The 25,770-nt window shown below is 38.0% G+C and overlaps 1 protein-coding gene across 1 annotated transcript in view; it reads right to left on the minus strand.

Annotated features, from left to right (window-relative positions):
- The window catches only part of LOC112542829 (uncharacterized), a 97,555-nt gene that overhangs the window by 43,082 nt on the left and 28,703 nt on the right, over nucleotides 1-25,770 (minus strand). The gene's annotated exons all lie outside the window — the stretch shown is intronic.

Below are 25,770 nucleotides of genomic sequence, written 5' to 3' on the forward strand. Positions count from 1 at the left end.
AGACAATTAAATAGCATTGAAGTAGGTTATGATCAAATAAAAGCTAATTCAACAAATCTCATGAGATAATGAGGTAGAAGAAATTTTGATTTTAAAAAGGAAACTGTTATTACCGGAAAAAGAGATACATATGATCTATCCTGCTTTTGATGCCAAAAATGCTTCCATGTCTCTTACCACCTCTTTAGTAGCAGTCAGATTGTGAAGATGTCAACAGATGAGAACTTCAATAGCTTATTAAGCTTAGGACAAATCGGTGCAGCACATCAAACATTTTATAAAGGCATAATCTAAAACGAGGCAGATATATTAATTGCAACACAGGCTTCTGGGAACTTCCAACATGCCTAAATTACACTCTAAATTATAGCACCTCAGATAAGGATAACTATATGACAAAAGCAAAATAACCCCTTCTCACCAATAAAACAGAATTGTTTAGATGAAGGTTTTGCTCTCCTCCCTCCAGTCCAGGGGGAACACTTACATGGTTTTGAGCTTAATGGAAGTCTGTTTGGCACACAAAATGCATAATAACCTTGTCAGAATACCATCATTTTAGAGGTGCTTTTTCCTTGGCCAGGAAAGCCAGGGAGATCTGACTGTTAATGGTATTTTAATGAACTGAGTGGAATAGTCTCATGTAAATCAGGGCAGTGGGTCACAAAACATATTCCATATTCTTTCCAATTAAGCCTAAATCTGATGACAGATTTTAGTGGTGCAGCACTTTTATTTGGGCTGGTTTGACCCAACCACACAGTAGATTAACGTCAAATTGGAAGACAACTCTATTCTTTAAAAACCCAAAACGAAAACCACCACCTTACCAGTGTTGTGGAATAATGATTCTACACCACATGAACAGGCAAGGCCAATCAGTAAAGAGAAACATTCATTCAGCAGCAATGGTTAGATCTATCCTGCAGGAGTAGACGCCGGCGTGGTTACAATACTTGTCAACATCCATAGCACAGTGTGCTCATTTTTCATTGGTTTAATGGATACTTTTGCCTTATACTGTATGGTTACATTTTACTTTTGTTGTTGTTGTTGTATTTGCTTACCATATAACAAAGAAAGGTACTTTGTTCCCTATGTGGTATTTTAAAATGCTGACTGGTCATTTCCTCATGCTAGACTATCCTAACGTATGTAATAAGTTATTCCCTTGGTTTCTTTGTACAAGATAATTAAGATCTGTCACTATACCAGCATGACAGTAGGCAAGTGGGAAGGTAAATGGAGCACAGAACAGCTAATGAAGACAAACTGATAACTAAGGGAAACCTTAGGGTATATGGGATGCATTTCTGGAATAATTCTAATTCCATAATTCTGGAATAATTCTAATACCATTCCATATTTTGGACTGTTCTGGTAACTAAGGGAAACCTACTAAAGCAAAAGTGAGATCTGCAATAAAGAGAAGCTAAGCATTGTTCACATTTTCCCACCCGCCTCCTGTCTTTGAAGTTCTTTTTTAAGAAAGCAAAACCCTTGGCCAGAGAGGCAAGCCACTTCCAGACACTGAGTGGTAATTTGTTCCCACACCAGCAGGTGGTTCCCTGCCACACCTTCACGCTGCTTCTTGACAGCCAGAGCAATGGCTTTCTACAGCTCTGCTAACACGTGAACTGTGGAATCCAAGCTGTCCTAGCACAATTCTGCAAGGTAGGAAAAGAAAGCCCTACACAGGCCGCGTCAAACTGATATGAGGGAAAGGTCAGGGACAGGAGTAAGAAAACAGTGCGGTTTCTTCCACCTCCCTTGCACACGTCTTCTTGGTGGTTATACAGATTGGATCCATCAGCAAAAGTCACTACTGTAGAATCCAAAGCAAAGAGGCCCCCAAAACCTGGTGCCGTGACTGATTCTACAGACAGTACTACTCTATGCAGATAAGACAAAATTATACATCTCCCTTCAAAACATTGCGGGACTGTGAAGCAAAAAAAGAGGAGGAAACAAAATAGCATTCAACATTTTATTTATTTATATTTAAATAAATAAATCAGTCAAGACTCTGTGGCCATTTGCCATTTGCCTGCAAGAGAGAACAGAGAACAGAGCCTTAGATGACAGCCACCTTTTCTTTTTTCCAGTAGGGGGAATTATGACCTTGTCGAAGATTTTCCATGAGGTCAACATTCCCACTAGTAATCCAAAACTATTTCAGGGACCAGCTGCCATTGCAGCCACCTGCCAGTCGCTCCTGTAATGGCACTTGTGCTGGTAGCAACCTCCCACAGTTCTTGCCTCCTGAGCTCCTGTTAAACCTGTTTGAAACTTGTTCTAGACTACATTTGGCATCACCCGGTTCTTAGGGAGAGGGTGGCTGAGGTGCTGAAGGTCATGATATTCCCAGCTCAGTTGATTTGGGGGTACGGTCCTTTATACAAAACTGGCCAGGATTGGGGCTTCTCTTCTGGCTCTCAGAAGTCTTGGAAAGGAACACATTTCCACATATCCAGCTTATCAGAGTGCCCTCTGAATGGTCTAAGATTAGCTAGGACTGCTCATATTCTTCTGAAAGTATGTTTAAAATATTATTAGGATTATGACTGTTACTATTATGTATAGAGGATGGTCAGAGGGAATATCTGTTACCAAGAAAACAATCAGATAAATGGGACTTGAGCCCAGACCAAGAAAGTGGTTTATGAAAACATCTCAGACAACCCCTCCTCCCGCAATTCATGTGAAGATAAAAGAGGGAGGAAGGGAAGCACATTCAGACTTGCAGGATTCTGTTACTATAGCTGTTCTAGTACAAGTAGCTTTAGATCTGCACAATGTCTGTTTCTTAATCTGGTCTACCTCATACACCTGACATATTATTACCATTACTATTATCATTATCCTTTTCTGCTTCTCCTTCCCGCATAACATTTTTTAGATTTTTTTTTGAGGGGGGGTCAGGCTGCCTCCTCCTTTCAACAGGATTCCCCTACCCCATTCAGGAAGCCACAGCTCCCAACAACCTTGTGTGAGGGCATCAACCCTGCCAGCCTCATGTGTCACCAGAGGAACATTTTGGAGCCAGCCATTTTGCATACTTTTCTCCCTTCTTTCCCTATCCATACAGAACCAAAATTATAATTAAAAATATTTATTTCAGCTCTACAAATAAATTTACAAACTTTAATAAAAACTGAGCTTTGTAGCTGCCTTTGGTCATTTTAATAAAGAAGTAGTTCAATTTTCCAAGTCCATATGTAGATACATGCCCATATCCTTTGAGGTAAGCATCCTTACTCAGAGCACATAAAAGGAGTAAGAAACCAAAGGAATTAGATGCATGAAAGAAGACAAAGAAAAGCTAGCTAATTATAATACCAATATCATTCACTATACCTTCCATATCTTTCTGTCCTACAGACCATCCTTGCCTCTACCAATCTCTTCAAAGGTTGTCTTTTATTCTTTAAACTTCTCACCTCTTTCAAGATCTCACAGCTCCAGCCACAACTTTCGTGGTGGTCTTCTTCACCTGTTCATTTTTTATTTATCTATTTCTTTTGCAATTTGATCTTCATTCTTTTTATTTGATCAACCTACTTCAACATATTTTTCACATTGATCATTCACTTTTGTATTCAAGCCACATCCATTTAGCACCCATTCATTTTTAATCCTAATTCTTTTTGTTTTACCACATCACTGCAGAAATACTCCATTCCCACTGCATTCAACCGACTTTTATGTTTCATACCAACTCACTTCCTTCTAACAAAGAGGGCAGAAACATGCTCTTATATACAGTCATTTTCATTTCACTGAAGTAACATTCATTTCTTGCAACAGACTCTATAATATGTACTACTTTTCTTCCATCATTTTCATATCTTAAAATTTCTCAATTTTCCCATCTTTAATTTTAAAAAAATTATGAAGTACACAAATTCATCTACTTGCTCTTGTTTTTCTATATTTATATAAAATGTGCAACTATATAACTTGTTCATTTCATTTTCCCTATCAGACACAACTACCTTGGTCTTTGATGCATTACTTTTTAGCCCCATGCTTCATTGCATTATACAGTAAGATTTGCTGAAAATCAGTTGGGTCCCCAATCAACAACACAGCATAATCTATATGCAAAATACACATACTTTTGCATTCCAAATCAATATGTTTATACCATCTTCATAAGCGTTCCTTGTATATATATATAAAACAACTCAGAACTTATTACACATCCTTGCCTTACTCCCCATTCAAGGTTGAATTGTTTGTTAAGAATTCTATTTATTCTCAATCATGCTTTACTTACATAATATACTATTCTTAATCATACTCAGCAACCAACTTTTAACTCTATATTCTCACAAAACGTTCTATAATTCAACCCTATTCATTGATTTATTGGATTTCTAGGATCACCCAACTCAAACAATGTGACTCTGGTGGCTTACAACAAAAACAAACAATAAACAGGAAAAATAACCATGCAGTGTAAAAAAAACAACCCAGTATATAAAATGTAAAATGGCATCCAAATGTGATAATTTAACAACCAAAAGGGGACTCCACTCAACTGGACCCATTCTTTTGCTATGTGCATGAATGAAAAGACTAATGCTTAAAAACCCACAGAACTTTCTTCTAAACCAATATTTACCAGTTACCTTCTCATTCATTCTTGGGTCTTCAAACGACCAAATCACTTTTTCTACGTTCTCTTGTTTCACTCCCATCTATCTATTCATGTCTCCTAGCAGAACATTTTCCCTCTGGATTATATTCCTTCCGTTTCCCAGATAATGCTGAAATATAACTGTTATACCATACTTCAATCATAATCAGAGGGAAAACACCAACAGCAGTGATGAAGTAAGTGTTGTAAATTCTGATAAATCAAAGACAGTGAAAAATTCATCCCCTCCTCTAAATTCCACATTTATATATGCAACAAACTGAGGTTGAAACACTACATCCAAAATCAAAATTTCAAGGGCAAATCAATTACTATTTTTTCCTGCACAAGAATATAGTGGCTGTATTGCTCCTATTTATTTCAGTAGAAAACTTTGTCCCAGAATTATTATAATAATCTTCACATATATTTAATTTTTATCCCACTTTTCTTCCAAGGTGCTCAGAGCAGCACTTACTGTTCATTCTTTTTGTCTCACAAAAATCTATAGCTTGAAAATGATTGGCCCAAGTTCTTCTAGCAACTGGATTCAAACAACACACTAAGCCATAAACCTTTTTTTTACAAGCCACAGTGGCTGAATTCCAACAATAAACTAAGCCACAAGCAAGCCTATACTGTCTGGAAACAATCCAGAATTTCAGGCTGGAATTTCCCCCCCTCTACCTGGATATATTAAAGGTGATTCTGGCACCTTATGCGTGCTATGTTCTTTATCACTGAGCTGAAATCTTCTTGAAAAACACAACATACTCTGACAAACAGCAGGTTGTATAACTACTGTTGACTTCTATGGAACTATTAACTATTCAATCACCTAGAGTCAGTTACTGTATTTCCATGATGCTGGCCCAATCTCAGTGATTTCTGCAAACTGTTTTTGTATAGTTTGATTACTATACAAGAATACTCCTTAAAAGATTTTTTTTTTCAAGTATTAGTGGATGAAATATCTCAAGGATGCTTAATGTGTCTATGTTTCCCAGCAGGTAACAATAAAGATTTAGGAACTGCAATAAACCTGAACAGCACAATGCACAGACTAGGATAATGGAACACTGACAGTTATTCAGGCAAAGAATAAAAAGTTATTTAAAGCTATGTTGACTACCAACTATGCAGTAAGATATATCAGTGTTCAACATAAGAGGTTCTTTTTCTATCACCTTTTATTTTTTTCCCCTTGACAATTAGGTTTATTAGAAAGAGAAGAAGGCTCAATTATGCTATCAACAACCCAGCATGGATTAGATATCTCTTGCAAATGAGTATCTATTGATTCCTTATGAAACTGTAGCAAGAATGATACTAGTTTATGAGCTCAGAATAATCACACTACCTCAAAACATGGTTGTGGACAGCATCCTGCTGCTTTACCTGCAGGAAGGTGACATAAAAGCCGGGCATCAGCTTATTTTATTAAGAGTTAGAGGGCTCTCCATGGCAGAAATATTCATCAAACAGAGATGAATGCTTCATATGCCATAGGATTCAAAGCCATTGAATACTAATAACAGAAGACAAACCTAATAAATTAAGGAAGTGGATGAGTCTCTTGTGGCCTTTGTCCTATGTTGCATATATCATATTGTTTCTGCATCTTAGAATATCTGCAATCAGTTTAACCGAGACTGATCAGGAAGAGTGCATGAATCCAGAGCTGAAGGTCTAATCTATATATGCATGAGAAGAAAGGGGAATGCAAGAGGATTATGCTCATGAGTGTAATGGACCTTGTTGGGCCTGGAAAATCCAGATGTGCGTTTATTTGCTATGTCTGAGATCCATTTCTAGGTTCTGTTTCCCTAACAACATGATTCAGATCCAGAACGAATGAACTTCAAGAAGCTAACATGGTCACACCCTAGGAAGATCAGCACCTGAAGAATCTCATATTACCCTGCCTCAGTTATGTCAGCTGCTGTTTGTGGCAGTGGGCCAGATTTGATGCTGCAATTTGCAGGACCATCCTAATTTGATAAGTTGAGTCCCAGGCACTACTTTCAAAAAATCTATTTAGATGCAATGGCCTACTGCTTCTTTACATGATAGAAATACTTTCAACTCAGAACAAGCCCAGAAATAAATCATAATCCCATTCTTCCAGAAACAAAACAACATTCAACATTCAATTTCATTTAGTTATAGTCTATAAGTTTTTAAGTAATTTTAGAGATATTTATAGACATGGGTCTAGAAAGAGAAAGAATATTATGATGTTGGAGGACAGGTCTGGATACTGAGTATATATAGCCTCAGCACTAGAAAAGTGAAACATTATGGCTAAAGTCTTAAAAGAGACTCACTCAAACTCTCCCCTGCTTTGAAAACCTAGTTCTGCCTAGGCAAGCCTTCAAATCCCGTATGTTCACTTGCTCAGAGAAAAATGAACTCTGTAAATGTGTTTTTATTGACACAAATTCCAGGTTGAGTGTCTGGAATTAAAAACAAGCCCCAGATGTGCGCCTTGACACAGAATAGTCAGAGAAAAAAATCTGTAAAGTATATCAAAGCCTTCACAGACTCTCCTTTGAAATATCATTGGATGCAGATTAAAGATTTCTAAGTTTCTGCCCTATAGCCAGGAAGGCAAAAAAAAAAAGAAAACCTGTGCAATTTACTAACAACTGAGTCCTAAGTATTCTTACCTACATATGTTCTAAACCAACCTCAAAGTCTGTATATCTTACTCCAAAATATATTAGTCTAGAAGAGGTAGGAAACTTGGGGCCAACCAGGTATTGCTGAACTACAAATCCAAGGATTCCCAGTGAGTTGGAAGACAAATATGCAGAAACCTGTAAATGTATGTAGAATAGATGCTTATTTAATACTTTAAAACTATTTATGCATGGAAGGATTAGACTAAACATTTTCTTAACTACCCACCAATGACAGCAGTGCTAAAATTGCACTGCTGGAACTTCTACGAGTCATATGCCTCTCTTTACTGGATTCCCTTGGGAGACATTTTAGATATGACATCCAGTAGATTGCCACATCTGATTACACCTATTAAGTTAAGATGGTTTAACAAGTATTAATATCCACATCACACTAAACTTTATAGTAAGGCTAACAAGCCAAGTTTCCTGCATGACCTAATAAGTAGCTGAATCAATCATTCAGCTAATAAAGGACAGTTGTGGGGGAAAAGTGCCGAGTAAGTATATAATAATAAAAATCCACACTTTTCTGTTAGCTAGTTTTGCCATAAAAGGGAAATAAATGAACAGGAGACTCTTACCAAGAAAACAGAGCAAGCAAAATTTAAAAATCAAGTTTTACAAAATGTTAACATACTTGGTGGAAATCTATCCAAGGATCTAAATCTCATCAACTTTGGCCCAGCTGGGTTTCATCAACACAGCCTGCACTTGTTTACTTGTCATGTTCCTAAAGTAAAATAATTGAAATAGTTTTTAGTGGCTCTAAACATAATCATCCCCCCATCAAGTTCTGCTGTCCTGCCTCACCATGGCAGGGGCTGTTCCTAGAAGGGATGAGTTAAGAACATTGGGAGTGTATGTCAAGAGTGTATATTCCCAGCAGGGTCACCCAAGGGGTGAAGGTCATCCCAAAAAGCAAGCAGGCATCTGTATTGGGCAGCAGCGATATAGGAAGATGCCAGAGGCTCATGATCACTTTAGTGACAATGGCAAAGGCATCAATTCATACTGCCCAGGAGAAGTCAATGCCAAACCAGTCCTGTATTTTTACCAGGAAAACCACATGGATATAAAATATAAAATGATGAACAATATAGTTCTGGATGATGGGTCCCTCAGGTCAGATGGCACTTAGCATGCTCCTGAGAAAAAGCTGAGGATCTTTCAGAGTACTAATGGTGTTTATGACATGGCTAGATTAAAGCCTTCGGGATGTCTAGTTGCTGATGTTGCCATACAGGAGAAGAAAATCCAAAGCTACAAAGATAGAATTACAGTAGGAACATGGAATGTAAAAAGCATGAACACAGGAAAGCTCAGCGTAGTGAAAGATTAAATGAAATGGCTATAAATTGACATCTTAGGTATCAGTGAGTTGAGATGGACTGGGATGGGACCCTTTCAGTCGGAAAATCACACCATTTATTACACAGGACATGAAAAACAAAGAAGAACCGGTGTGGCTTTTATAGTTAGGAAGGGTACAACAAGAACAGTACTTGGCTACAATGCAATCAGTGATTGAATAATATTGATTAGACTCCATGGAGTCTAATCTTTAATACGATGATAATTCAAGTTTATGCTCCAACCACTGATGCAGAAGAAAGGAGATTGATGACTTTTATGATCAAGTTCAATTTGAAATAGACAGAACATGGAAGCAAGATGTGGTCCTTGTGATTGGAGACTGGAACGCCAAAGTTGGAAACATGAAAGAGGAAAATGTAGGTGGATTATATTTCATTTAGGAAACCAAAGTGAAGCAGGAGAATGACTTATTAATTTCTGCCTCCCCAATGATTTCTTCATAGCTAACACTGCCTTCAAACAACCAAAAGAATGCCTCTATACAGAGACATCACCAGATGGAGTATATAGAAATCAAACTGACTATATTATTGATAAAAGGAGGTGGAAGAGCTCAATTATAGCATCAGAGATATGGCCAGGTGCTGGCTGTGGAACAAATCATGAACTGCTCATGCGCGAGCTCCAAGTTAAGCTAAAGAAGAAGAAAGCCAGTCAGCTTCCACGATATGATCCTGAACATATACCCACCATTTTCAAGGAGAACATCAGGAATTGCTTTGAAGTTCTGAACTTCACTGATAGAGAATCAGATGGAATGAACTTAAAGAAGCTGTTAAGGATTAATGCGAAAAGAGACTGCCAAAAATGAAAAAAGAAAAAAGCAAATTGGATGTCAGAACAAACTGCAGAAATTGCCAAGAAGAAGATATTTATTCAACCTATATGTGGAATATATATTAAAGGAAGCTGGATTGAAAGAAGATGAGTGGATTTAAAACTGGAGGAAGAAACATCAATAACCTGCACTGTGCTGGTGACACTACCCTGATAGCCAAAGATGCAAAGGATCTGCAAGCCCTTGTACTAAAAGTCAAAAAGCACAATGAAAAAATGGGACTAAAATTAAGTATAAAAAAAGACCAAACTAATGACAACATGTAGAACAACCAGCCTTAGAATTGACAATGAAGAAATAAAAGTGGTAGATAACTTCTGCCTTTTAGGATCAACCATCAACAGTAAAGAAACCAGCAGTCAAGAAATACACTGCAGAGTAGCACTCGGTAAAGCAGCCGTGAAGGCCTTGGAAAAGATATTCAAATGTCATGATATGTCTATACCTACAAAGATCAGAACTGTGCAAGCCATAGTAGTCCCTGTGACACTCTATGGTAGCAAAATTTGGACTTTAAAGAAGAATAGGAAGAGTATTGACACTTTTGAAATTTGGTATTGGACAAGACTCCTGAGAATGTTGTGGACAGCCAAGAAAACAAACCAATGGATCATTGAACAAATCAACTCAGAGTTTTCATTCAAGGTACAAATGACCAGGCCCAAATTATCCTACTTTGGACACATTATGTGAAGACCCAGCATTCTAGAGAAGGCTCTAATGCTTCTAAAGGTCAAAGGAAAGACAAGAAGAGGACACCCAGCAGCAAGGTGGATGGACTCAGTTACGGTGGGGATGAATGCACCATTGGGAGACTTGATTTTTGACAAGTTTTGATTAGTCCTAATAAAAGCATTGCCCTATCATCAATATGTAATGATTATGTTTTTGATGGGATGGCCATTAATGATCTTATTCATAATACTTAAGTCCAGATCACAGAACATGCTAAAGTAAAGTGTGATTAATTATTTGGACTCTCTGGGATATGTGGACCTAGGCAGCACTAAGAAATTGACGTAAAGTATCATGTGTATACATGTGGACATCACCAGATGGTCAATACCGAAACCAGATTGATTATATACTTTTCAGCCAAAGATGGAGAAGCTCTATACAGACAGCAAAAACAAGACCAGGAGCTGACTGTGGCTCAGATCATGAGCTTCTTACTGCAAAATTTAGGCTTGAATTGAAGAATGTAGGGAAAACCACTAGACCACTCATGTATGACTTAGATCATATTCCTTGTGAGTACACAGTGAAGGTGATGAATAGATTTAGAGGATTAGATTTGGTAGACAGAGTGCCTGAAGAACTATGGACGGAGGTCCGTAACATTGTACAGGAGGCAGCAACTAAAACCATCCCAAAGAAAAAGAAATGCAAGAAAGCAAAATGTCTGTCTGATGAGGCTTTACAAATAGCTGTGGAAAGAAGGAATGTGAAAAGCAAGGGTGAAAGGGAAAGATATAAGCAACTGAATGCAGATTTCCAGAGAATAGCAAGGAGAGATAAGAAGGCCTTCTTAAATGAACAATGCAAAGAAATTGAGGAAAACAATAGAATGGGGAAGACTAGAGATCTCTACAAGAAAATTGGAGATATGAAAGGAACGTTTAGTGCAAAGATGGGCATGATAAAGGACAAAAAAGGCAGGGACCTAACAGAAGCAGAAGAGATTAAGAAGAGGTGGCAAGAATACACAGAAGAACTATACAAGAAAGATCTTAATGTCCCTGATGTCCACGCTGGTGTGATCACTGACCTTGAGCCAGACATCCTAGAGAGTGAAGTCAAGTGGGCCTTAGGAAGCATTGCTAACAACAAAGCTAGTGGAGATGACACTATTCCATATAATAACTATATTAAATAACTATTCCAGCTGAGTTATTTAAAATACTAAAAGATGATGGTGTTAAAGTGCTGCACTCAATATGCCAGCAAGTTTGGAAAACGCAACAGTGGCCACGGGATTGGAAAAGGTCAGTTTATGTTCCAATTCCAAAGAAGGGCAACGCCAAAGAATGCTCAAACTATCGCACAATTGCACTCATTTCACATGCGAGCAAGGTTATGCTCAAAATCCTACAAGCTAGGCTTCAGCAATACATGAACCGAGAACTACCGGATGTACAAGCTGGGTTTCGAAGAGGCAGAGGAACTAGAGATCAAATCGCCAACATTCGCTGGATCATGGAGAAAGCACGAGAGTTCCAGAAAAATATCTACTTCTGCTTCATTGACTATGCAAAAGCCTTTGATTGTGTGGATCACAACAAACTGTGGCAAATTCTTAAAGAGATGGGAGTACCAGACCACCTTACCTGTCTCCTGAGAAATCTGTATGCGGGCCAAGAAGCAACAGTCAGAACCGGTCATGGAACAACCGATTGGTTCAAAATAGGGAAAGGTGTACGACAAGGCTGTATACTGTCACTCTGCTTATTTAACCTATATGCAGGTTAAACATCATGAGAAATGCCAGGCTGGAAGAATCACAAGCCGGAATTAAGATTGCAGGGAGAATCATCAACAACCTCAGATATGCGGATGATACCACCCTAATGGCAGAAAGTGAAGAAGAACTAAAGAGCCTCTTGATGAGGGTGAAAGAGGAGAGTGCAAAAGCTGGCTTGAAACTCAACATTAAAAAAACTAAGATCATGGCATCTGGACCCATCAATTCCTGGCACATAGAAGGGGTAGAAATGGAAGCAGTAACAGACTTCATTTATTTGGGCTCCAAGATCACCGCAGACGGAGACTGCAGCCATGAAATTAAAAGACGCTTGCTCCTTGGGAGGAAAGCTATGGCAAGCCTAGATAGCATATTAAAAAGCAGAGACGTCACCTTGCCGACAAAGATCCGCATAGTCAAAGCTATGGTTTTTCCAGTAGTAATGTATGGCTGTGAGAGCTGGACCATAAAAAAGGCCGAGCGCCGAAGAACTGATGCCTTTGAACTGTGGTGCTGGAGAAGACTCTTGAGAGTCCCCTGGACTGCTAGGAGGTCAAACCAGTCAATCTTAAAGGAAATCAACCCTGATTGCTCATTGGAAGGATCGATAATGAAGCTCAAGCTCAGATATTTTGGTCACCTAATGCGAAGAGAGATCTCTTTGGAGAAGACCCTGATGCTGGGAAAGATTGAAGGCAAAAGGAGAAGAGGACGGCAGAGGATGAGATGGTTAGATAGCATCACTGAAGCAATGAGCATGAAACTGAGCAAACTCAGGGAGGCAGTGAAGGACAGGAAGGCCTGGCGCAATATGGTTCATGGGGTCACGAAGAGTCGGACACGACTTAACGACTAAACAACAACAAAGCCCTGTTAAATACAATGGATCTTACTGCCAGGTAAGCATGTAGAATACAAAATTGCAACCTAAAATAATCACATAATCAGATGAATCTTGAGCACATATTTCCTGTAGTAATATTAACCTCAGAGTAATAACATTTATATAGCAATTGTGTATATTTGACCTGCTTTTCTTTCTTGAAATGCCTCTGTAAACTATTATTACTCATTAAGTATAGCCACTGTAGGTGGGCAGAGGTGAGAGTAACAACAGCATGTTGAAGGTTGTTCCTTGTAGTTCGGCTGAGCTGAAATTAGCCCCACAAGGTCTCCCTCAAAGCATATGATCATATAACATCTGAACCAATGAACTAAGAATCTTTCTTGCTTTTGGCAAACACCATAACACAGAGGTTTGTAAACTAGGATTCTCTAAATATTACTGTGGTGCACTGGCCAGCCATCTCAGTATGGTCAATGGCTAGTAAAGCTGGGCATTGTATTTGAGCAATTCTGGAGGACCACAAATATATCACCTCTGCTGTAAGATAAGAATCTGTTATTTTTTGTTTGTTTCACTCATTGTACTAGTGTAGCAGTGCTTTGAAGAAGCTGTCTAATCATAATCAAGGAAGAACAATACTTTCTCAGAAAAGTTAGCTAAGATGGAAAAAAATTCTCCATCTTCTGAAAATAGCTGTCCATCTGTCCCACACTGCTGTACTACAGTGGGAAATGAGACAGCAGAGATTCTTCCCCCACCTTAAAAAAAGAAAACACTTGAAAGTTACTTGGCATATTTTTATGATACACTTAATAAACCAGCTAGCCATGCTTAGCCTAGTCAGTGGGATAGGTTTATGGCTGAGTGTATTTTACAATCCCAGAAGAGTACATTAATTCCATTAACTATGGTTCAGTCAACTATAGAGAAATGTGTTTATGAACATAACCACTGTTTTCAAAGGAGTGAAAGACAGCAAGATTAGGAGAATCAACGTGGCTGGGTACATACAATACAGAAGGCTACAATGGCATTGGCTAGTTTCTAGTATCCAAATAATGTGCTTCATTTATGGCTCAGTTTGTTGTGTAAATCCTGGAATTGGATTAATTCAGTAAATCTGGTTCAGGTAATCTTGTATTAGTATATTGCATGAACACAGCCTGTACTGGCAAAGTTGAAGATACAACAAAGATCAATCCAATTTCAAGTTGGCAGCCACACTGAGTAATTTCCTGCATGTATTTTTATAGCATATAAGGGAAGAAACAGACAAATTTTGGAAGTTGTGGAATAGATATCCTAATGGGTGCTACATTACTCTTGATTCAAAGGAAAGAAAACTGCTCCAGAGGTAACAAGACATGCATGGGGCTCTCAGAGCCGAGTGAGAACCATGCCTCACAGCTTTTTCCAACAGTAGTAGTAAAACAAGAAAGGTGCCGCAAGGTAGCATAGAAACACCTTTATTTCTTAGAATGGCGAGAGTCTAATCAGGTTCACTTAAACCCTGGGGAAGTATCAAGTGATTTCAATTGGTATCAGATTTTGATCAGCTACCAGAAGCTGTGAAGTCACTTAGACTAAAGAGACTGGGGAATACATCATTTAGAAACGGAGGATAAAATTGACCCATATTTTAAAGTGACCAGATCTTTTAAAGAAATAACTATGTGGAAAAAGAGATGTTGGCTTCATGCAGAGATGAAAAAAGCACCCGTCAAAAAACCAAACCCCATCTTGGTCAGTTATTAAAAATAGCCTTCGTCTATATTTGCATCTGCTCATTCTGTCTCACCTTTGAAGATTATGAACTCATTTTCTGTTATTTCAGTTTTTACTTGCTCAGAAACATTTCTGTGGGATTTCTTGAGATTTATTTCCTACAGCCACAAGATCTGGGTTGCAAAAATCCACCCAACTAATAGATGGCAGCAAAGAGTTATTGTTTGTAGTTCTTTATCGGTAGCTAGTCCTGAGTTTGAGAAACTGTTCCCAAGACAACTCCCAGCCATCATGGCTCTGTCAGTTTCTTATCTAATCCCTGTTCACCCTGCTTTAGCCACACCTGCCGCCAATTCTCCAACCAGCAAAAGCCTCAAAGGGGTGGTTCCCCCTCCAATAAAACCTAAGATCAATTTCTAGCTATAAACAAACAGATCTATTTTGTTAATTGCATAGAATAAAAGTTAAAGAACAGCTCTATTTTACTACTACCAATAAAATAATAATCATACCGATTTACATAGATACAAGAATAATTTTACACAACAGTAACTCCTGAACATACTGGGCTGGAATTTTAGGGTCTGGAAGCTTACTCAGCATCTCTTTCCCCATCCCAATAGCTCCCTTAACATTATCTTACATGTAATTTTTATTAAAGAAATTTTTAAAAGAATTAAAATACAAATTTTGCAAGAAAAAAGGAAAGTAAAGACAAGTAATAAGTGAAAAAAGGTGCAAAGAAAGAGAAAGAAAGAAAAGGGAAAGTTATAAAGAATGGCTTGTGATCTTAACAGCAGTCACAAGTACATTTATATTTTACTCTCTCTCTGTAAGGTTGCAATATAATTTCCTTCTTTCCATAGTCCATCCCTTCTAATCATCAAACCCATAAATCACAAGGTCATTCTTTTCTTGTTTCAGCAAAAGGTCCATAAGCAGTTCCCAGTCACTAATAAACGTAGTTATTGTCCTTTTTCTGATCAGACAAGTCAATTTTGCCATCTCTGCTAATTCTGCATCTTCACCAGCCATTCCTCCATTGCGGGTATTTCAGAATCTTTCCATTTTTGTGCATATACTAATCTCACAGCAGTTATCACATATCAAAACAACCTTCCGTAACTCTTTTTCTAATTGTCAGCTTCCTTAACATTTTCAACCACATAGCATATACATAAACATACTATACATACAACCCAGTCAAACTCTTCCTTCAGCAAGGATGGTCAGCTGTGGCTGCCTTACAAAAAGTCTAACTTCTGACAACTTGAACTTTTCTGGACCTCCTTGCTGACTACTCTGGATACAGTCAGTTCCTTGTCAGTCCTTTGGCTCTGCCAGTCCCAATCCATTCTCCAAACCATCACACACTGAGTGCTTCTCCCTTTCCTGGCCTCAATCCTCCCTCTAGATGACACACACCTTTGTGGGTGGGAACTTGCTGGTTGATCCACTTCCCTTGAACCCAAGCTGCAGGCAGGCACACCAACAAGAAAGCCTGTGCACTCTTCCTTTACCTCTTACTCACACATAATCTTTCTATCACTGGCTCTCCTAACCTGAAGGCTTAGTCTCTTACTCTCTTTCTCATATGTTGCCTCTGATTTATAATTAATTACTCTCATTTGAAAGCTTTGTCTTCTTTCTTGCTTACTTCTGAGTAATATGTCTATCTCACTTTAAATCTCAACCTGCTTTTGCCTCCTCTGGATGCTTTCCCATGCTGTTTTCTTTTCTTTTTTCTGGCCATTCCCCCCCCTTCCCCTCCCCTCCCCTCCCCTCCCTGGATCAAGTCTGTCTGCATCAAGCAGAGTCCTCAGGTCACCTTTTCCTAGATGTAAGATGTTCCTGCCCCAACAACTCCACACCTCTTCTATCTTTTCCAAGTTTTGTTCCCCCTCTCACCTCCAACAGGGTGGTCTCCCCTTACCTTTGAAAAGCCCCTTTGAAGTTCCAATTTCCTTGCAGACTCCACTTTATTAAGAAGCCCCTTATCTCAATATGTGATCTAATTACTTTATATTCCCCTCCCCTTTCACCCAAAGCTTTTTTCCTATATCCAGCTAATTACAAACTCTGGGCATCCAGATTCCTAGCCCCCAAGTTATTGCCTTGCTTCTCACTAGAACCCTGCTACCAAATGGTATCAGTTTCACTGATTTCTCTAACTATAGTATATTATGCTATGCTATGCTATGCTTGTTGGCCAGACCAACAATTCTACGTATGCTTCCCAATCCCTTGAACAGAGGAAATTTTAGGCATACCTTATTGGGACAGGCCTGTTCTACTTGAAGGAAATATCCCCAAAGATACCTAGGAGCTAAGAATAAAACTGGCATTTTGAATTGCTTCTGGAAGTCCATCCAGCACCTGTAAAACCTGTGTTATATTTAGCAGCCAGGAATGGCACTTAATGCTTTTTGAGAGCTTGCAGCTGCAATGGGCAAGGCAATGATGCAAAGTAGGCCAGGCCATGTCATGCACTTTCATGAGACCATTTTTTCCTCCTGATTTTTAAAGGGAAAGTTTATTGGGGGAATCCCCTTAGTTTCACCTATTTTCATGCTTGCACTACTGTTTTATTTCTATCCATTTCAAACTGGTAGCAAAATATGCTGCCAATGCTTGGCAGTTGGGGTGGGCAGGGGGTTTTGGGACTACACTCTCAATTCTTCTGGGTAAATAGTAAATAGCCCCAATAGTTAATCCTTTTTGATTGAGAGTAAGGTAAGTCTGTTATCTTTGGTTCTCAAGTTCCTGGAAAATCATTTGTCTGCTGATGTGTAAGTCAAATTCATGAGATTCCACAGCTGCAGAACCCCAATGAAGTTTTAGTGGAAAGGAAATCACTGCATTATTCTAAAACTCAGCTGTTTGAAATGCACTGACTGCAAATCCATTGGTAAGTTACAATGTGTTTAATTACTCTAATTAAATGCTTATGTAGCATGACAGAGTTCATGATATTTCATTGCAAATTACAGATCAGGCACCAACTCTCGTAAGCAACTGGTGCATTCTTTATCCTGTTTTGTGCTTTATGCAGGCAGGAAAATGAATGGAAAGGATTAACGTTTTTAAGTTAATTGCGTTCCAGACATTTTTTTTTTCTGGCTGTACTCTTTGAAATATCTTTAGGCAGCTCTGAAACTCTGGATGCTTCTAGACAAATCTTTTATTATACAATCGTTCTGCTCATTCCCATAATTTTTCTCTGCTTCTTTTATTGGGTGCTGCCTGTAGCTGCATTTTGGACTGGTTGTTGGGTTTTTAAAGATTTTTTTTATCCCGCCTTTATTATTTTTATAAGTAACTCAAGGCAGTGAACATACCTAATATTCCTTTCTCCTCCTATTTTCCCCATAACAACCACCCTGTGAGGTGAGTTGGACTGAGAGAGAATGACTGGCCCAAAGTCACCCGGCTGGCTTTCATGCCCAAGGTGGGACTAGAACTCAGAGTCTCCTGCTTTCTAGCCTGGAGCCTTAACCACTAGACCAAACTGGCTCTAATTCTAACTCTGGTTCATAACTGTTCAAGAGGATGCTTATCTTATAATGGTTGGGCTTTAGTCATTAATTATGACATTTGTTTTATATTTTAAGCTGTTTTGAGAGCACTTTCACTCTTTCAATTTAATTTTTTTTTAAGGAAAAAGAACAATATTGATTTTACCTGCAGAAAAAATATGTATCAGTTTTAGTTTCATCATAGCCAGGTTATGGCAATCTCACTGAAATGTCTTCAAAGAGCATTTAGGAAATTCTATTTTATTTTTTATGGCAAAACATATTTCTTTTTTCACTTTTATTATGTCTGCAGATAGCCAGCTAGTGGCTCTTGTTAAGCCGACCCATTCCCTGTTGGGACAGAAGGGTCTCAAGAACATTTTTAAGGCCACTGTGATGAATATTCCAGGCGTCTGATGGATAAAATCACTCGGATCCATTTGGAGTTACTCTGACTGGGTAGGTCTGATTAAGGTGATTGAGGCATGGCCTTGTCCTGTTTCCTGGCAAATGTTTGATCCTGTAACTTTTATAAGGTCCTCAGGATTCTCAACCAGACTCCTGCCTTCCCAAGGCCTCCCAAGAGTGACGCATGTGGTGGTGAATTTATCTTTGAGTGAGGAGGTGGTTCACCGCTAGACCCAACAGTCCTGGACAACTTTTCTCCAGGCTCCAACCTTGCCTTTTTGGGGAAGGCTGTTTAAAAGATGGTCAGAAGTAAATACAGAAACATTTTGCTTCTCTGAATTACCTTTGACTCATTATTACAAACAATTCTGTGGAGTGTTTACAAGCTTCTCAACTGTATTTTAATCCAAATCCGTTTTTTTCATTTAGCTCCCCTCTCCCCCAAGTAATAATCTTAGCAGGGCTATACATTTGTTTTCTGGAATAAAATAACATCTTGTGTTAATAAATACAGATTTTAAAATTAGCGGTCACTAATTACAACTCTTCATTCACTAAGTGCATGAAGAAAAGTTGTTGACAATAATCAACTGTTGTGAAGAATATTGGTTTATGAAAAAGGATTCCCTCCAGAATATCTTCTGCTCCTTTCATCTAGATCATCTGGAAGAGGGTAATTGAGCAGTGATGGATAAGCTGCTTGTCTCCCTTGCTGCATCCAGCTGTTTCTTAAGCCAACTCCAGATATCCCAGTCTGAGTTTGCAGTAGGTTGGCAACAGGGCTGGGTTGGCGCTCATTCTTGACTCTGGCCACCACTGGACCTGGCTGGTAGTTCCACTGCTTCTTTCCTTTCTGGCAGGGAAAACACCTGGGTGGACCGGTCTATCAATCCTGCCTTTTCCTTTTAGCAACTGTTCCCTCCCAACTGGTCCCTATGCTTTTTTATTTTTTATTTTTTTCTTTTGCTTTTGCCTTCCAGATGTTTGCACACATGGATGCCTTCACACCCCCTTTTTTTCTTTTTTTCCCCTTATGGTACCACCGTAGTATTTTTCTGGGATTTTTCACACTTATTCCTGCCAGCTATTATTTTGATTATCTGCTGTGTGCTGAAGCTTGTTTTTGTTTTGCTGCTATTTTCACAGTTACTGGTTTAAAACCGGTGTCTTATTTTTAAATAATCTTTATTATTCCTACTTCAGTTGAACAGTATGATACAAATGAATAACTTTTAAATTAGGGCTGCAGAAAGTTCTTGAGATATATAACTGGTTGTATCTGAAAAGAAAGTGAACTCCTGGAACTGAGGATGAGTGAGATATTTGGAAGTGATGCTGCACCCTTTTCAGCAGTAAAATCTTGGAATGGTGTCCAGAAATGGTTCCATAGAAATGGCAATGGCCTAGGCATGAGTCTTGAATGCTGTGTACAATTTCTTTTCATCATAAAGGAGTTCCCAACCATGTCTGAATGGTTACTACTATAGCAAGACAAATTATGAACTTTTGGATTCCAGACTACATATCCCTATAACAAATCAAATTCTTGAATTGTTTGGTATGTCTAACATGGATTTTAATATCACATCACTGAGTAAAAGGAGTTAAGACACCAAATTTAGTTTAATTTAGAATTTGAGAATTAGAAGGAAGTAGTGGTTTGTAGTTCTCCAGTTCTCTTAAATGTAAGCACCACTTGCCTTCTAGCCCATAAACTCTCACTCTGTTCAGTTCAGAACATAGTATGTACTGGAAGTTAACAATACTGTGAAACAGTTCCTATGAAAGAAGCAATGTCAGATTATTTAGGCAAGTTGAACAATATTTCTTTGCTCTCAAAGCCATAATGCCAATTGAGATTTATTTATTTAAATAAGTTTAGAGGCCACCCAACTCCAAAGCAACTCTGGACTTTGTATACATCTGAGATAAATATAGAGATATTTGGAATTCTGGTGATAAAGGCAAATATTGTCATTTTGTAAATATACCCGTAATTGCAAAGGTAGCAGATGTTTTTGCACAGCACTCATTCATTTCCATAAGCATTTTGCTTTTGAATAGAGCCTGAAGACTTTAGCTGTTATGAACCTTGGTTACATGTTTGCTGGCAGGACCTAGCCAATCTTGGTGACCTTGAAAACAAGCAAGGTCAGACCTGTTTAGTCTTTGGGTGGGAGACTATCAGGAAATCCCAGGATTATAGACTAGAATTTTTTAAAAACAAATCCAGAAAAAGGCAATGGCAAATCATTTCCATATAGTTGCTAAGAAAACAACTGTTTGATTGAAGCAGTATATCAGTTTCATAAATAGCATAAAGAAATAACAGCATGCATGGACATGTAATTATCAAGTGTTCCGTTCAGCTGGAAGAATGTACTTTTACCCTACTTTTAAGACTTTTTTAAAATGGATGTTTTCAGTATATACTCAAAACAGATTTTAATTCCTTTAAAACCATCAAAGGATAATCCTTATCCAGTTTTGAACTATACAGAAAACAGTTTCCAGCTATGTAAAAAAAATCCTCCTCACTCACAGTTCAGATCCATTACACCAGAAATAGCTTGCAATTCCCCCTTTAAACTCAGTGGCAATTTGCCCCAGTTCATTCCCTTATCTGAAGTATGATTCAGGAAAAAACTAATGCTCCATTCTTGCTGGCAAATTTCCCTTTAAAAATGTCTTACTCCAGGGTGAGTATTCCTTTTCTTCACTCTGAAGAAATCCCAACACAGGTAGTCCCCAGTTTAAGAACAAGTTCCGTTCCCAAGGTCTCTCCTTCAGTCAAATTTGTATGTAAGCCTGAACAGTATTTTTGTATAATACTGTATAAGTAGTATTGTGTAATGAATTTGAACCATTGTGTATTTAACTCAAATCATTGTGTATTTAACTCGAATTTTGCTACAATAGGCTCCCTTCTTAACTATGGGTTGTCTGTAACTTGGGTGTTCTTAACCCGGGGACTACAGACTCCCTTTGTGCAGAGTGGCTTAGCCCAAAATACTGCCTCCATTATATGATCATGCAGATCTTCTTGCTCCAAGTCTTTAAAGAGAAGTACAACAGGCTTCTCATTTGTATTAGACAGGATGAAAGAAGAAATGGCTTTTATGTCCCAAGACTCATCTTGAAAGTCTTTCAGCCATTCCTTAAGGCATCTCAGCTTTTTCTAAGCAGTGTTTTCTCTGACCTTGGCATATTCAATCCCAGATTTCTTGTAATGTATTTTTATTGTTTGCTTTTGACCATAGCAAACATTTTCTATGACTGCTTATGCAGCCCTTCAATACAGTATTTCCAATAATGCTTTGTGAGACTAATTTCTGCCCTGCCTGTATTCCCTGGCTCACTTCCTATGTGGCTATGTCAGTGCCCAAGAACCCTTGTTCCTATGAGCTTTTGGCCTATCCGAAGGCTGCGACTAGGGCAACCAGTACTGATCCAATTACAATGGTCATTCCGAATTGAGACTAGATATGTAGATCCCTGAATCCAGTATCCTTTTCCTTCCTTTCCCTCCACCCCAAAGCTTCTCACATTGTGAGAAGCCATTTTCAGTGATCAAAACATGACTTTGAACTTTGCTGTTTCATAAGAAATATTGTTTAATCATTAAACCACAGAAGCAAGGAAGGAAAAACTTCTAATGTATTATTGCATTTCACAAACCAACACCACCATCACTGATCCCCTACTGGGGTGTGTGTGTGTGTGTGTGTGTGTGTATGCTTTAGAGCTTTCCAATCTGGAAGATTGCTCTTGTTTTAGTTACATGCCTGACTTTTCTTCACCATCCAACCCTCATACAACTGTTGTGTACAGCTTGATAGATATGGAAACTGTAAGAAAACTTTAAACGGTGTGTATCACAGTTGAAAGGAACAGGTAAGATAGAAGCACAGACCAGTTGAGAATGAATGCAGTGGCCATGTATGGACTCCAGTCTCCACCTTTCAAGAGGAGCCAACAGGTAACCATAAGAGTATCACAAGCATTTTCTTTACAGAACAGGAGATCTGTACATTAGCTGTTTGTATCTCCATTCGGACCCCTATGTCTGACTATGCTTGCAACTCATACTCCATGCCCTGCCGTGTTCCCTGCAATTTGCAGATGTAGGCATGCAACTTGATTGGATCCAAAGCTGTACAACAGCAGCTTGTATAACAACACTTTTTTTTCTTTGCCTTGCATTTTGTTTGATAAACTTTGCTGTATAAAGCAATCAGATATTATTTTTAATTATCTCAATTTGTCTAAGCAATTACTTTGTTAATTGATCATTATGCTTTTGTTCGCATAAAGATGGATGGATGGCAATACACTCTCCTCTAGTCTGCCTAAAGAAATATAAATAATCACTATATTGGACCAAAACGAATGAAAAGAGAAAACTGAATCCTAACATAGTACAGGTAATAGTGCACTATGATAAATTGAATTCAGAGGGGCTTACCCTCAGATAGGTGGTAGAGGGCTGCATCCCAAACTTGAGATGTGTTATTAGAATATAACTATCAATTACTTCCAGAAGCACATATATTCACTGTAATCTACAAAAGATATAATTTAAATTGGCAGCATATATTACAAACAGCAATGTACTTTCAGTGGAATTTTGCATTCTGCTTTACATATCTGACATACACGCACACACATACATACAGGTAGTCCTCAAGTTATGACGGCAATTGGGACCAGAATTTCCATTGCTAAGCAATGCGGTCACACACACACACACACACACACATATACATAGTTATCTCAAAAGAAGAAAGGCAAACTGTAAAACTCCCCCATGTCTTTGTGGAAGAGTAACTGAAACAATAATGTAGAAGTATTTCCAAGCATTTCAGAATGTATTGCAAGCAGGGGACAATTTCTCTTTCTTTTACAGCCAAGAAAGTAATCATTCCACACTGCAGTTCTCAAGAATGTAAATTCCATATTCAAATTGCTTTGCTGCTATTCATATGAATGGTTATACAGAAGCAAGAAAGACAGAACAAAATTATATCTGTCTGCCTCTGCAATCCTTTTAATGAATTTTACTTAGAAAAGGCCTAAATTTTGCCATGTTATATTATTACTTCAGCCACAATGCTATGGTTCTTAAATTAGTTTTCACATAGGGTGGGAAGTTATGGTAATGAGGTGGGTTTATTTTGGAATGGCTATTGTGCAGATCTGTAGCTATGTGAATTGAGATTATTTTTGTTGCACAATATATACAAAATGCCAAATACAGTATTTTTTCAAAATACCCAGTCTTTCTCTCTTCAGTACGCCTTCTTTTTCCTTAGTTTAATACTATTATTCCTGCGGTCTTGTAGTGGTCAAAATTGTCTAGATCAGTATTTCTTAACCTCAGCAACTTTAAGATGTGTGGACTTCAACTCCCAGAATCCTGGGTGATTCTAGGAGGAGAAATCCTTCCAGTTTTCCAGGAGTTGAAGTCTACATATCTTAAAGTTGCTGAGATTGAGAAACACTGATCTAGATCACACCCTAGGGATTATGGTTCTTTCTGTATCAGCTTTAAATGTACAAACCACTGGATAAAAGGTAACTGCATTTCTTTCTTGCTCCTGATATGGCTGCTACTTCTCTATGAGAAATATAAGCAAATATGTTTGACTGTGTAATCAAACTATCCCTGCAGATTTTTTTCATTAACTGTTCAATCAAATGTCTGCATTTAGAGGGGCTAAAAGGGAAAATATAAATACACCCCACATGTCACAAACAATTGATTTCCTCTACCTCAGCTCCAAGGGTATTTTCAAATTGGCTCATTCCAATCACTTCCACTCCCTACAATTTGTTCTGCTGATGCTTATTTTCAAGAAGTATTTAAAGACTTGGATCAGGGACAACCAAAAGAAAAATAAAATCAGATCAAATAAAATCACAACGCTCTTAGAAGTTGATGAAGAACGGTGAGAAACTGTCATTTGATTCAGTGAATTGTTGTATATTGTTTAGGATTACACAATAAGCACTCAAAAAAGTATCTATTTAGTGGTTGCTGGGAAGCCAAACTGGACGTGGTTCTTCTTTCTCAATGTTGTCTATATTTTCTATTGCAGAATTTACAAAAATCTCTGCAGTAAGAGGCAAACCATAGTTTTTAATCAAATTGAAAATGGTTAGAAATAAGCATTTCCATGTCATATATGGTCGCCACAGATTTTCAAAACAACAACAGTCTTCACCAGAAACAAGAATACTATATGGGATGGAAGAATCTATCAAACTATCTTCAGCTTGCCTAGGAAAATCTATGGCCAATTTCTAATCTTAGATCTATAGATTTAATTGAACTTTTCTTTTAAAAGGCTACCCACTTCTTCCTAGGACTATTCCTTATTTGAAAATCTCTCTAAAATCTTAAATGGGGTGGGAAGGACATTACAAATGAGTTAAAATATTGAAATAGGATTACAATTTAAATGAATCACGAAAACACAAACCTAACATCTCAGATGGTTGGTTTTATCCTGGTTTATATCATTAGCTAAATTCAGGGACTAGAAATTCTTGACCACCCACAACTGATATTTCCAAGAAGTAATGCACAGACATGGTTATTTTTGAAATTGCCCTTGTAATATTAGCCATCTGTCATTTTATGACATTAAAGAAAGCAAGAGTGAATATATCACAACAATATGGATGGGGACAATTGTGAGCAACATGTTTATTCTGATGTATCATGACATAATAACCATGACTTCTGTACTTACATTGGAAGTCAGGGGGGCAAATATGTAAAGGTGGAGTTTGCATCATGATGTCAACATACACATGCCATTATTTTGACACAATCTCAGTTTGCTATAACCACTTATGTGTTAAAATCCTTAATACATCTGGAAGGTATGGAGTATAACAGACTGCACTAGTACAGTTGTACAGATGGCAGCTCTTACAGTATTCTTAATAATAGCAGCAGATGCAATCTAATCAATTTTCAAGACTCCTGCTTTAAGGTTTTATTCAGTCAAACATAATAAGGCAGGTCCTGACTTGTAAACAGTTTATATACCACCAGTAAAGTAAAAACACCATCTGTTTAGCTATTCAGGAACAAAAGATAAGAACGAGGTGGTTATTTATAGATCAAGGGCTTGGGTTCTGTGGAGGACAGTAACAGCATGAATTCTTTTTTATTTTTTGGTCATATTTATGTATCTATCCTCACACATGTTTTTACTCTTACCATTTTTAGCAGTAATTGAAAGATATCTGGTTTATTTAATCA

Source organism: Python bivittatus, unplaced genomic scaffold, assembly GCF_059951505.1.
Source record: "Python bivittatus isolate LINGU-HERP-01145 unplaced genomic scaffold, Pbiv_v1 ctg000840_np1212, whole genome shotgun sequence".
In the NCBI taxonomy this organism is placed as follows: domain Eukaryota; kingdom Metazoa; phylum Chordata; class Lepidosauria; order Squamata; family Pythonidae; genus Python; species Python bivittatus.